The sequence below is a fragment of the Synchiropus splendidus genome, chromosome 4 (genome assembly GCF_027744825.2).
Source record: "Synchiropus splendidus isolate RoL2022-P1 chromosome 4, RoL_Sspl_1.0, whole genome shotgun sequence".
Taxonomy (NCBI): Eukaryota; Metazoa; Chordata; class Actinopteri; order Syngnathiformes; family Callionymidae; genus Synchiropus; species Synchiropus splendidus.
Genome location: NC_071337.1, coordinates 33,671,535 through 33,683,544, shown reverse-complemented (window position 1 = coordinate 33,683,544; position 12,010 = coordinate 33,671,535).

Sequence of the window (12,010 nt, the reverse complement as noted above, 5' to 3'; positions counted from 1 at the left end):
TGGCGTTCCGGAATCGACCTAATCTCAGTTTGAAATCGCGTTTTCTGCATTGTGCAATAACTTTGCAGGGAAGCTTCAGAACATGAAACTTTCACCTCCCACTATAGCAGAAAGGGTCTTTCTAGTAGTTGCACATCAAACTTAAGCTGTCTGAATTGTTTTTCCAAAGTTATCACCATTTTTATGTTTGGCGTTCGAGAATCGGCCTTATCTCAGGCTGAAAACTCGTTTTCTGCATTATGCCATAACTTTGCAGGGAAGCTTCAGAACATGAAATTTTCACCTCCCACTATAAGAGAATGGGACTCTCTAGTCGTTGCACATCAAATCTAAGCTGTCTGAAGTGTTTTTCCAAAGTTATCACCATTTTTATGTTTGGCCTTCCGGAATCGACCTTATCTCAGGCTGAAAACGCGTTTTACGCATTGTGCCATAACTTTGCCTAAAGCTTCAGAACATGAAATTTTCACCTCCCACAATAGCAGAAAGAGACTTTCTAGTAGTTGCACATCAAATCTAAGCTGTCTGAAGTGTTTTTCCTAAGTTATCAACATTTTTATGTTTGGCGTTCCGGAATCGACCTTATCTCAGGCTGAAAACGCGTTTTACTCATTTTGCCATAACTTTGCGGGGAAGCTTCAGAACATGAAAATTTCACAACCCACTATAGCAGAAACGGTCTTTCTCGTAGTTGCACATCAAATGTAAGCTGTCTGAATTGTTTATCCAAAGTTATCACCATTTTTATGTTTGGCGTTCCGTAATTGACCTCATCTCAGGCTGAAAACGCATTTTTCGCATTGTCCCATAACTTTGCAGGGAAGCTTCAGAACATGAAATTTTCACCTCCCACGATAGCAGAAAGGGTCTTTCTAGTAGATGCACATCAAATCTAAGCTGTCTGAAGTGTTTTGTTAAAGTTATCAACATTTTTATGTTTGGCGTTCCGGAATCGACCTTATCTCAGACTGAAAACGCGTTTTCTGCATTGTGCCATAACTTTGCAGGGAAGCTTCAGAACATGACAATTTCACCCCCCACTATAGCAGAAAGGGTCTTTCTCGTTGTTGCACATCAAATCTAACCTGCCTTAAGTGTTTTTCCAAAGTTATCAACATTTTTATGTTTGGCGTTCCGGAATCGACCTAATCTCAGTTTGAAATCGCGTTTTCTGCATTGTGCAATAACTTTGCAGGGAAGCTTCAGAACATGAAACTTTCACCTCCCACTATAGCAGAAAGGGTCTTTCTAGTAGTTGCACATCAAACTTAAGCTGTCTGAATTGTTTTTCCAAAGTTATCACCATTTTTATGTTTGGCGTTCGAGAATCGGCCTTATCTCAGGCTGAAAACTCGTTTTCTGCATTATGCCATAACTTTGCAGGGAAGCTTCAGAACATGAAATTTTCACCTCCCACTATAAGAGAATGGGACTCTCTAGTCGTTGCACATCAAATCTAAGCTGTCTGAAGTGTTTTTCCAAAGTTATCACCATTTTTATGTTTGGCCTTCCGGAATCGACCTTATCTCAGGCTGAAAACGCGTTTTCTGGATTGTGCCATAACTTTGCAGGGAAGCTTCAGAACATGAAATTTTCACCTCCCACTATATCACAAACGTTCTTTCTAGTAGTTGCACATCAAATCTAAGCTGTCTGAAGTGTTTTTCCAAAGTTATCAACATTTTTATGTTTGCCGTTCCGGAATCGACCATAACTCAGGCTGAAAACGTGTTTTACGCATTGTGCCAAAACTTTGCAGGGAAGCTTCAGAACATGAAATTTTCACAGCCCACTATAGCAGAAAGGTTCTTTCTAGTAGTTGCACATTAAATCTAAGCTGTATGAAGTGTTTTTCCAAAGTTATCAACATTTTTATGTTTAGCGTTCTGGAACTCACATTATCTCAGGCTGAAAACGCGTTTTTTGCATTGTGCCACAACTTTGCAGGGAAGCTTTAGAACATGAAATTTTCACCTCCCACGAGAGCAGAAATGGTCTTTCTAGCAGTTACACATCAAATCTAAGCTGTCTGAAGTGTTTTTCCCAAGTTATCAACATTTTTATGTTTGGCGTTCCGGAATCGACCTTATCTGAGGCTGAAAACGCGTTTCATGCATTTTGCCATAACTTTGCGGGGAAGCTTCAGAACATGAAAATTTCACCACCCACTATAGCAGGAAGGGTCTTTCTAGTAGTTGCACATCTAATCTAAGCTGTCTGCAGTGTTTTTCCAAAGTTACCTACATTTTTATCTTTGGCGTTCCGGTATCGACCTTATCTCAGGCTGAAAATGCGTTTTCTGCATTGTGCCATGACTTTGCAGGGAAGCGTCAGAAGATGAAATTTTTACCTCCCACTATAGCAGAAAGGGTCTCTCTAGTAGTTACACATCTAATCTAAGCTGTCTGAAGTGTTTTTCCAAAGTTATTATCAATTTTATGTTTGGCGTTCCGGAATCGACCTTATTTCAGGCTGAAAACGCGTTTTACGCATTGCGCCATAACTTTTCAGGGAAGCTTCAGAACATCGAATTTTCACCACCCACCATATCAGAAAGTGTCTTTCTAGTAGTTGCACATCAAATCTAAGCTGTCTGAAGTGTTTTTCCAAAGTTATCAACACTTTTATGTTTGGCGTTCCGAAACTCACCTTATCTCAGGCTGAAAAGCGTTTTTGTGCATAGTGCCATAACTTTTCAGGGAAGCTTCAGAACATGAAAATTTCACCACCCACTATAGCAGAAAGGGTCTTTCTGGTAGTTCCACATCAAATCTAAGCTGTCTGAAGTGTTTTTCCCAAGTTATCAACATTTTTATGTTTGGCGTTCCGGAATCGACCTTATCTGAGGCTGAAAACGCGTTTCATGCATTTTGCCATAACTTTGCGGGGAAGCTTCAGAACATGAAAATTTCACCACCCACTATAGCAGAAACGGTCTTTCTCGTAGTTGCACATCAAATCTAAGCTGTCTGAATTGTTTTTCCAAAGTTATCAACATTTTTATGTTTGGCGTTCCGTAAATGACCTTATCTCAGGCTGAAAACGCATTTTTCGCATTGTCCCATAACTTTGCAGGGAAGCTTCAGAACATGAAATTATTACCTCCGACTATATCAGAAAGGGTCTTTCTCGTAGTTGCACATCAATTCTAAGCTCTCTGAAGTGTTATGTCAAAGTTATCAACATTTTTATGTTTGACGTTCCTGAATCAACCTTATCTCAGGCTGAAAACGCGTTTTACGCATTGTGCCATAACTTTGCAGGGAAGCTTCAGAAAATGAAATTTTCACCTCCCACTATAGCAGAAAGGGTCTTTCTAGTAGTGGCACATCAAATCTAAGCTGTCTGAAGTGTTTTTCCAAAGTTATCAACATTTTTTTTCTGCCGTTCCGGAACCCACCTTATCTCAGGCTGAAAACGCGTTTTCTGCTTTGTGCCATAACTTTGCAGGCAAACTTCAGAACATGAAATTTTCACCACCCTCTATATCAGAAAGGGTCTTTCTAGTAGTTGCACATCAAATTTAAGCTGTCTGAATTGTTTTTCCAAAGTTATCACCATTTTTATGTTTGGCGTCTGTAACTGACCTTATCTCAGACTGAAAACGCGTTTTCTGCATTGTGCCATAACTTTGCAGTGAAGCTTCAGAACATGAAAATTTCACCTCCCACTATAGCAGAAACGGTCTTTCTCATAGTTGCACATCAAATCTAAGCTGTCTGAAGTGTTTTTCCAAAGTTATCAACTTTTTTATGTTTGGCGTTCCGGAATCGACCTTATCTCAGGCTGAAAATGCGTTTTTCGCATTGTCCCATAACTTTGCAGGGAAGCTTCTGAACATGAAATTTTTACCTCCCACTATTGCAGAAAGGGTCTTTCTCGTAGTTGCACATCAAATCTAAGCTCTCTGAATTGTTTTGTCAAAGTTATCAACATTTTTATGTTTGGCGTTCCGGAATCGACCTTATCTCAGGCTGAAATCGCGTTTTACGCATTGTGCCATAACTTTGCAGGGAACCTTCAGAACATGAAAATTTCACCACCCGCTGTAGCAGAAAGGGTCTTTCTAGTAGTTGCAAATCAAATCTAAGCTGTATGAAGTGTTTTTCTAAAGTTTGCAACATTTTTATGTTTGGCGTTCCGGAATCGACCTTATGTCAGGCTGAAAACGCGTTTTACGCATTTTGCCATAACTTGGCAGGGAAGCTTCAGAACATGAAAATTTGACCTCCCACTCAAGCAGAAGGGGTCTTTCTAGTAGTTGCACATCAAATCTAAGCTGTCTGCAGTGTTTTTCCAAAGTTATCAACATTTTTTTTTTTTGCCGTTCCGGAACACACCTTATCTCAGGCTGAAAACGCGTTTTCTACTTTGTGCCATAACTTTGCAGGGAAGCTTCAGAACATGAAATTTTCACCTCCCACTTTATCAGAAAGGGTCTTTGTAGTAGTCGCAAATCTAAGCTGTCTGAACTGTTTTTCCAAAGTTATCAACATTTTTATGTTTGGCGTTCCGGAACCCACTTTATCTCAAGCCGGAAACGCATTTCCTGCATTGTGCCATAACTTCTCAGGGAAGCTTCAGAACATGAAATTTTCACGTCCCACTATAGCAGAAAGGGTCTTTCTAGTAGTTGCACATCAAATCTAAGCTGTCTGAAGTGTTTTTCGAAATTTATCAACATTTTTATGTTTGGCGTTCCAGAATCGACCTTATCTCAGGATGAAAACGCGTTCTCTGCATTGTGCCATAACTTTGCATGGAAGCTTCAGAACATGAAATTTTCACCTCCCACTATAGCAGAAAGGGTCTTTCCAGTAGTTGCACATCAAATCTAAGCTGTCTGAAGTGTTTTTCCAAAGTTATCAACATTTTTATGTTGGGCGTTCCGGAATCGACCTTATCTCAGCCTGAAAACGCCTTTTCTGCATTGTGCAATAACTTCCCAGGGAAGCTTCAGAACATGAAATGTTCACCTCCCACTATAGCAGAAAGGGTCTTTCTAGTAGTTGCACATCAAATCTAAGCTGTCTGAAGTGTTTTTCGAAAGTTATCAACATTTTTATGTTTGGCGTTCCGGAATCGACCTCATCTCAGGCTGAAAACGCGTTTTACGCATTGTGCCATAACTTTGCAGGGAAGCTTCCGAACATGAAATTTTAACCTCCCACTATAGCAGAAAGGGTCTTTCTAGTAGTTGCACGTCAAATCTAAGCTGTCTGAAGTGTTTTTCGAAAGTTATCAACATTTTTATGTTTGGCGTTCCGGAATCGACCTCATCTCAGGCTGAAAACGTGTTTTCTGCATTGTGCTATAACTTTGCAGGGAAGCTTCAGAACATGAAATTTTCACCTCCCACTATATCGGAAAAGATCTTTCTCGTAGTTGCACATCACATCTAAGCTGTCTGAAGTGTTTTTCCAAAGTTATCAACATTTTTATGTTTGGCGTTCCGGAATCGACCTTATCTCAGGCTGAAAACGCGTTTTATGCATTGTGCCATAACTTTGCAGGGAAGCTTCAGAACATGAAATTTTCACCTCCCACGATAGCAGAAAGGGTCTTTCTCGTAGTTGCACGTCAAATCTAAGCTGTCTGATGTTTTCTTCCGAAGTTATCAACATTTTTATGTTTGGCGTTCCGGAAACGACCTTATCTCAGGCAGAAAACGCCTTTTACGCATTGTGGCATAACTTTGTAGGGAAGCTTCAGAACATCAAATTTTCACCTCCCACTATAGTGGAAAGGGTCTTTCTCGTAGTTGCACGTCAAATCTAAGCTGTCTGAAATGTTTTTTCCAAAGTTATCAACATTTTTATGTTTGGCGTTCCGGAACCCACCCTATCTCAGGCTGAAAACGCGTTTTCTGCATTGTTCCTTAACTTTGCAGGGAAGCTTCAGAACACAAAATTTTCACCTCCCACTATAGCAGAAAGGGTCTTTCTAGTAGTTGCATATCAAATCTAAGCTGTCTGAAGTGTTTTTCTAAAGTTATCAACATTTTTATGTTTGGCCTTCCGGAACCCACCTTATCTCCGGCTGAAAACGCGTTTTCTGCATTGTTCCTTAACTTTGCAGGGAAGCTTCAGAACGTGAAATTTTCAACTCCAACTATAACAGACAGGGTCTTTGTAGTAGTTGCACATCAAATCTAAGCTGTCTGAAGTGTTTTTTGAAAGTTATCAACATTTTTACGTTTGGCGTTCCGGAACCCACCTTATCTCAGGCTGAAAACGCGTTTTCTGCATTGTGCCATAACTTTGAAGGAAAGCTTCAGAAAATGAAAGTTTCACCTCCCACTATAGCAGAAAGGGTCTTTTGTAGTAGTTGCACATCAAATATAAGCTGTCTGAAGTGTTTTTCCAAAGTTATCAACATTTTTATGTTTGGCGTTCCGGAACCCACCTTTTCTCTTGCTGAAAACGCGTTTTCTGCTTTGTGCCATAACTTTGCTGGGAATCTTCAGAACATGAAATTTTAACCTCCCACAATAGCATAAAGGGTCTTTCTTGTAGTTGCACATCAAATCTAAGCTGTCTGAAATGTTTTTTCCAAAGTTATCAACATTTTTAAGTTTGGCGTTCCGGAACCCACCTTATCTCGGGCTGAAAACGCGTTTAATTCATTGTGCCATAACTTTGCAGGAAAGGTTCAAAAATGAAATTTTCACCACCCACTATAGCAGAAAGGGACTTTCTAGTAGTTGCACATCAAATCTAAGCTGTCTGAAGTGTTTTTCCAAAGTTATCAACATTTTTATGTTTGGCGTACCGGACCCCATCTTTTCTCAGGCTGAAAACGGGTTTTCCACATTGTGCCATAACTTTGCAGGGAAGCTTCAGAACATGAAATTTTCACCTCCCACTATAGCAGAAGGGGTCTTTCTCGTAGTTGCACATCAAATCTAAGCTATCTGAAGTGTTTTTCCAAAGTTATCAACATTTTTATGTTTGGCGTTCCGGAACCCACCTTTTCTCTTGCTGAAAACGCGTTTTCTGCTTTGTGCCATAACTTTGCTGGGAATCTTCAGAACATGAAATTTTAACCTCCCACAATAGCATAAAGGGTCTTTCTTGTAGTTGCACATCAAATCTAAGCTGTCTGAAATGTTTTTTCCAAAGTTATCAACATTTTTATGTTTGGCGTTCCGGAACCCACCTTATCTCAGGCTGAAAACGCGTTTTCTGCATTGTGCCATAACTTTGCTGCGAAGCTTCAGAACATGAAATTTTAACCACCCACTGTAGCAGAAAGGCTCTTTCTAGTAGTTGCATATCAAATCTAAGCTGTCTGAAGTGTTTTTCCAAAGTTATCAACATTTTTATGTTTGGCGTTCCGGAACCCACCTTATCTCCGGCTGAAAACGCGTTTTCTGCATTGTTCCTTAACTTTGCAGGGAAGCTTCAGAACGTGAAATTTTCAACTCCAACTATAACAGACAGGGTCTTTGGAGTAGTTGCACATCAAATCTAAGCTGTCTGAAGTGTTTTTCGAAAGTTATCAACATTTTTACGTTTGGCGTTCCGGAACCCACCTTATCTCAGGCTGAAAACGCGTTTTCTGCATTGTGCCATAACTTTGAAGGAAAGCTTCAGAAAATGAAAGTTTCACCTCCCACTATTGCAGAAAGGGTCTTTTGTAGTAGTTGCACATCAAATATAAGCTGTCTGAAGTGTTTTTCCAAAGTTATCAACATTTTTATGTTTGGCGTTCCGGAACCCACCTTTTCTCTTGCTGAAAACGCGTTTTCTGCTTTGTGCCATAACTTTGCTGGGAATCTTCAGAACATGAAATTTTAACCTCCCACAATAGCATAAAGGGTCTTTCTTGTAGTTGCACATCAAATCTAAGCTGTCTGAAATGTTTTTTCCAAAGTTATCAACATTTTTATGTTTGGCGTTCCGGAACCCACCTTATCTCAGGCTGAAAACGCGTTTTCTGCATTGTGCCATAACTTTGCTGCGAAGCTTCAGAACATGAAATTTTTACCACCCACTATAGCAGAAAGGCTCTTTCTAGTAGTTGCATGTCAAATCTAAGCTGTCTGTAGTGTTTTTCCAAAGTTATCAACATTTTTATGTTTGGCGTTCCGGAACCCACCTTATCTCCGGCTGAAAACGCGTTTTCTGCATTGTTCCTTAACTTTGCAGGGAAGCTTCAGAACGTGAAATTTTCAACTCCAACTATAAGAGACAGGGTCTTTGTAGTAGTTGCACATCAAATCTAAGCTGTCTGAAGTGTTTTTCGAAAGTTATCAACATTTTTACGTTTGGCGTTCCGGAACCCACCTTATCTCAGGCTGAAAACGCGTTTTCTGCATTGTGCCATAACTTTGAAGGAAAGCTTCAGAAAATGAAAGTTTCACCTCCCACTATAGCAGAAAGGGTCTTTTGTAGTAGTTGCACATCAAATATAAGCTGTCTGAAGTGTTTTTCCAAAGCTATCAACATTTTTATGTTTGGCGTTCCGGAACCCACCTTTTCTCTTGCTGAAAACGCGTTTTCTGCTTTGTGCCATAACTTTGCTGGGAATCTTCAGAACATGAAATTTTAACCTCCCACAATAGCATAAAGGGTCTTTCTTGTAGTTGCACATCAAATCTAAGCTGTCTGAAATGTTTTTTCCAAAGTTATCAACATTTTTATGTTTGGCATTCCGGAACCCACCTTATCTCAGGCTGAAAACGCGTTTTCTGCATTGTGCCATAACTTTGCTTCGAAGCTTCAGAACATGAAATTTTTACCACCCACTGTAGCAGAAAGGCTCTTTCTAGTAGTTGCATATCAAATCTAAGCTGTCTGAAGTGTTTTTCCAAAGTTATCAACATTTTTATGTTTGGCGTTCCGGAACCCACCTTATCTCAAGCTGAAAACGCGTTTTCTGCATTGTTCCTTAACTTTGCAGGGAAGCTTCAGAACGTGAAATTTTCAACTCCAACTATAACAGACAGGGTCTTTGTAGTAGTTGCACATCAAATCTCAGCTGTCTGAAGTGTTTTTCGAAAGTTATCAACATTTTTACGTTTGGCGTTCCGGAATCCACCTTATCTCAGGCTGAAAACGCGTTTTCTGCATTGTGCCATAACTTTGAAGGAAAGCTTCAGAAAATGAAAGTTTCACCTCCCACTATTGCAGAAAGGGTCTTTTGTAGTAGTTGCACATCAAATATAAGCTGTCTGAAGTGTTTTTCCAAAGTTATCAACATTTTTATGTTTGGCGTTCCGGACCCCACCTTTTCTCAGGCTGAAAACGGGTTTTCCACATTGTGCCAAAACTTTGCAGGGAAGCTTCAGAACATGAAATTTTCACGTCCCACTATAGCAGAAAGGGTCTTTCTAGTAGTTGCACATCAAATCTAAGCTATCTGAAGTGTTTTTCCGAAGTTATCAACATTTTTACGTTTGGCATTCCGGAACCCACCTTATCTCAGCCTGAAAACGCGTTTTCTGCATTGTTCCATAACTTTGTTGGGAAGCTTCAGAACATGAATTTTTCACTTCGCACTATAGCAGAAAGGGTCTTTCTAGTAGTTGCATATCAAATCTAAGCTGTCTGAAGTGTTTTTCCAAAGTTATCAACACTTTTATGTTTGCCGCTCCCGAACCCAACTAATATCAGGCTGAAAACGCATTTTCTGCATTGTGCCATAACTTTGCAGGGAAGCTTCAGAACATGAAATTTTCACCTCCCACTATAGAAGAAAGGGTCTTTCTAGTATTTGCACATCAAATCTAAGCTGTCTGAAATGTTTTTTCCAAAGTTATCAACATTTTTATGTTTGGCGTTCCGAAACCCACCTTATCTCAGTCTGAAAACGCGTTTTCTGCATTGTCCCATAACTTTGCAGGGAAGCTTCAGAACATGAAAATTTAACCTCCCACAATAGCATAAAGGGTCTTTCTTGTTGTTGCACATCAAATCTAAGCTGTCTGAAGTGTTTTTCGAAAGTTATCAACATTTTTACGTTTGGCGTTCCGGAACCCACCTTATCTCAGGCTGAAAACGCTTTTTCTGCATTGTGCCCTAACTTTGCAGGGAAGCTTCAGAACATGAAATTTTCATATCGCACTATAGCAGAAAGGGTCTTTCTAGTAGTTGCACATCAAATCTAAGCTATCTGAATTGTTTTTCCAAAGTTATCAACACTTTTATGTTTCCCGTTCCGGAACCCACATTATCTCAGGCTGAAAACGCGTTTTCTGCATTGTGCCATAACTTTGCAGGGAAGCTTCAGAACATGAAATTTTAACCCCCCACTGCAGCAGAAAGGGCCTTTCTAGTAGTTGCACATCAAATCTAAGCTGTCTGAAGTGTTTTTCCAAGGTTATTAACATTTTTAAGTTTGGCGTTCCGGAACCCACCTTATCTCGGGCTGAAAACGCGTTTACTTCATTGTGCCATAACTTTGCAGGAAAGGTTCAAAAATGACATTTTCACCACCCACTATAGCAGAAAGGGACTTTCTAGTAGTTGCACATCAAATCTAAGCTGTCTGAAGTGTTTTTCCAAAGTTATCAACATTTTTATGTTTGGCGTTCCGGACCCCACCTTTTCTCAGGCTGAAAACGGGTTTTCCACATTGTGCCATAACTTTGCAGGGAAGCTTCAGAACATGAAATTTTCACCTCCCACTATAGCAGAAAGGGTCTTTCTCGTAGTTGCACAACAAATCTAAGCTATCTGAAGTGTTTTTCCAAAGTTATCAACATTTTTACGTTTGGCATTCCGGAACCCACCTTATCTCAGCCTGAAAACGCGTTTTCTGCAATGTGCCATAACTTTGCTGGGAAGCTTCAGAACATGAATTTTTCACTTCGCACTATAGCAGAAAGGGTCTTTCTAGTAGTTGCACATCAAATCTAAGCTGTCTGAAGTGTTTTCCCAAAGTTATCAACATTTTTATGTTTGGCGTTCCGGAACCCACCTTTTCTCTTGCTGAAAACGCGTTTACTGCTTTGTGCCATAACTTTGCTGGGAATCTTCAGAACATGAAATTTTAACCTCCCACAATAGCATAAAGGGTCTTTCTTGTAGTTGCACATCAAATCTAAGCTGTCTGAAATGTTTTTTCCAAAGTTATCAACATTTTTATGTTTGGCGTTCCGGAACCCACCTTATCTCAGGCTGAAAACGCGTTTTCTGCATTGTGCCATAACTTTGCTGCGAAGCTTCAGAACATGAAATTTTAACCACCCACTGTAGCAGAAAGGCTCTTTCTAGTAGTTGCATATCAAATCTAAGCTGTCTGAAGTGTTTTTCCAAAGTTATCAACATTTTTATGTTTGGCGTTCCGGAACCAACCCTATCTCAGGCTGAAAACGCGTTTTCTGCATTGTTCCTTAACTTTGCAGGGAAGCTTCAGAACACGAAATTTTCACCTCCCACAATTACAGACAGGGTCTTTGTAGTAGTTGCACATCAAATCTTAGCTGTCTGAAGTGTTTTTCGAAAGTGTTGTATATACTGGAAAATCGAAAATATTATAACCATGCTTTACACTTATTATGAGCACTTATTGAATCTGTATGCTTTGCACTTATTATGAGCACTTATTGAATCTGTATGCTTTGCACTTTTGAACTTGCAGGGCATGCTCTAACCTCAGGGTGAATTTGTAAGCAGAACATGTTTTTAAGCCGAGCTTGCGATTATGGTTAACACTTAGAAGGAACGTTGTATTAATAGAACATTGTGGTCTTCACTTAGAACATAAGTTACATTTATCAAAACAATGAAACTAACACTCAGCATGTTCAATGAATCTAAAACTGTCATGGCTCCGCTTCCGGGCTCCTAGTCCTGGTTTTGCTTCTCTCCCTCTGTTTCCTTTGGCACACGGCTGGAGCCGATTACCCCCTGATTGCGGTCTTCAAGAACACCTGGGCTCCAGCAACGTGTGCCAGATCGTTGTCATTGTTTCCTGCCAGTTCTCCAAGGCCCTGTGTGTTTTCCACTTCCCCTGTGATGTTTCCTCTGGTTCCTGTGCTGCTGGACTCCTCTCGTTCCCCCGT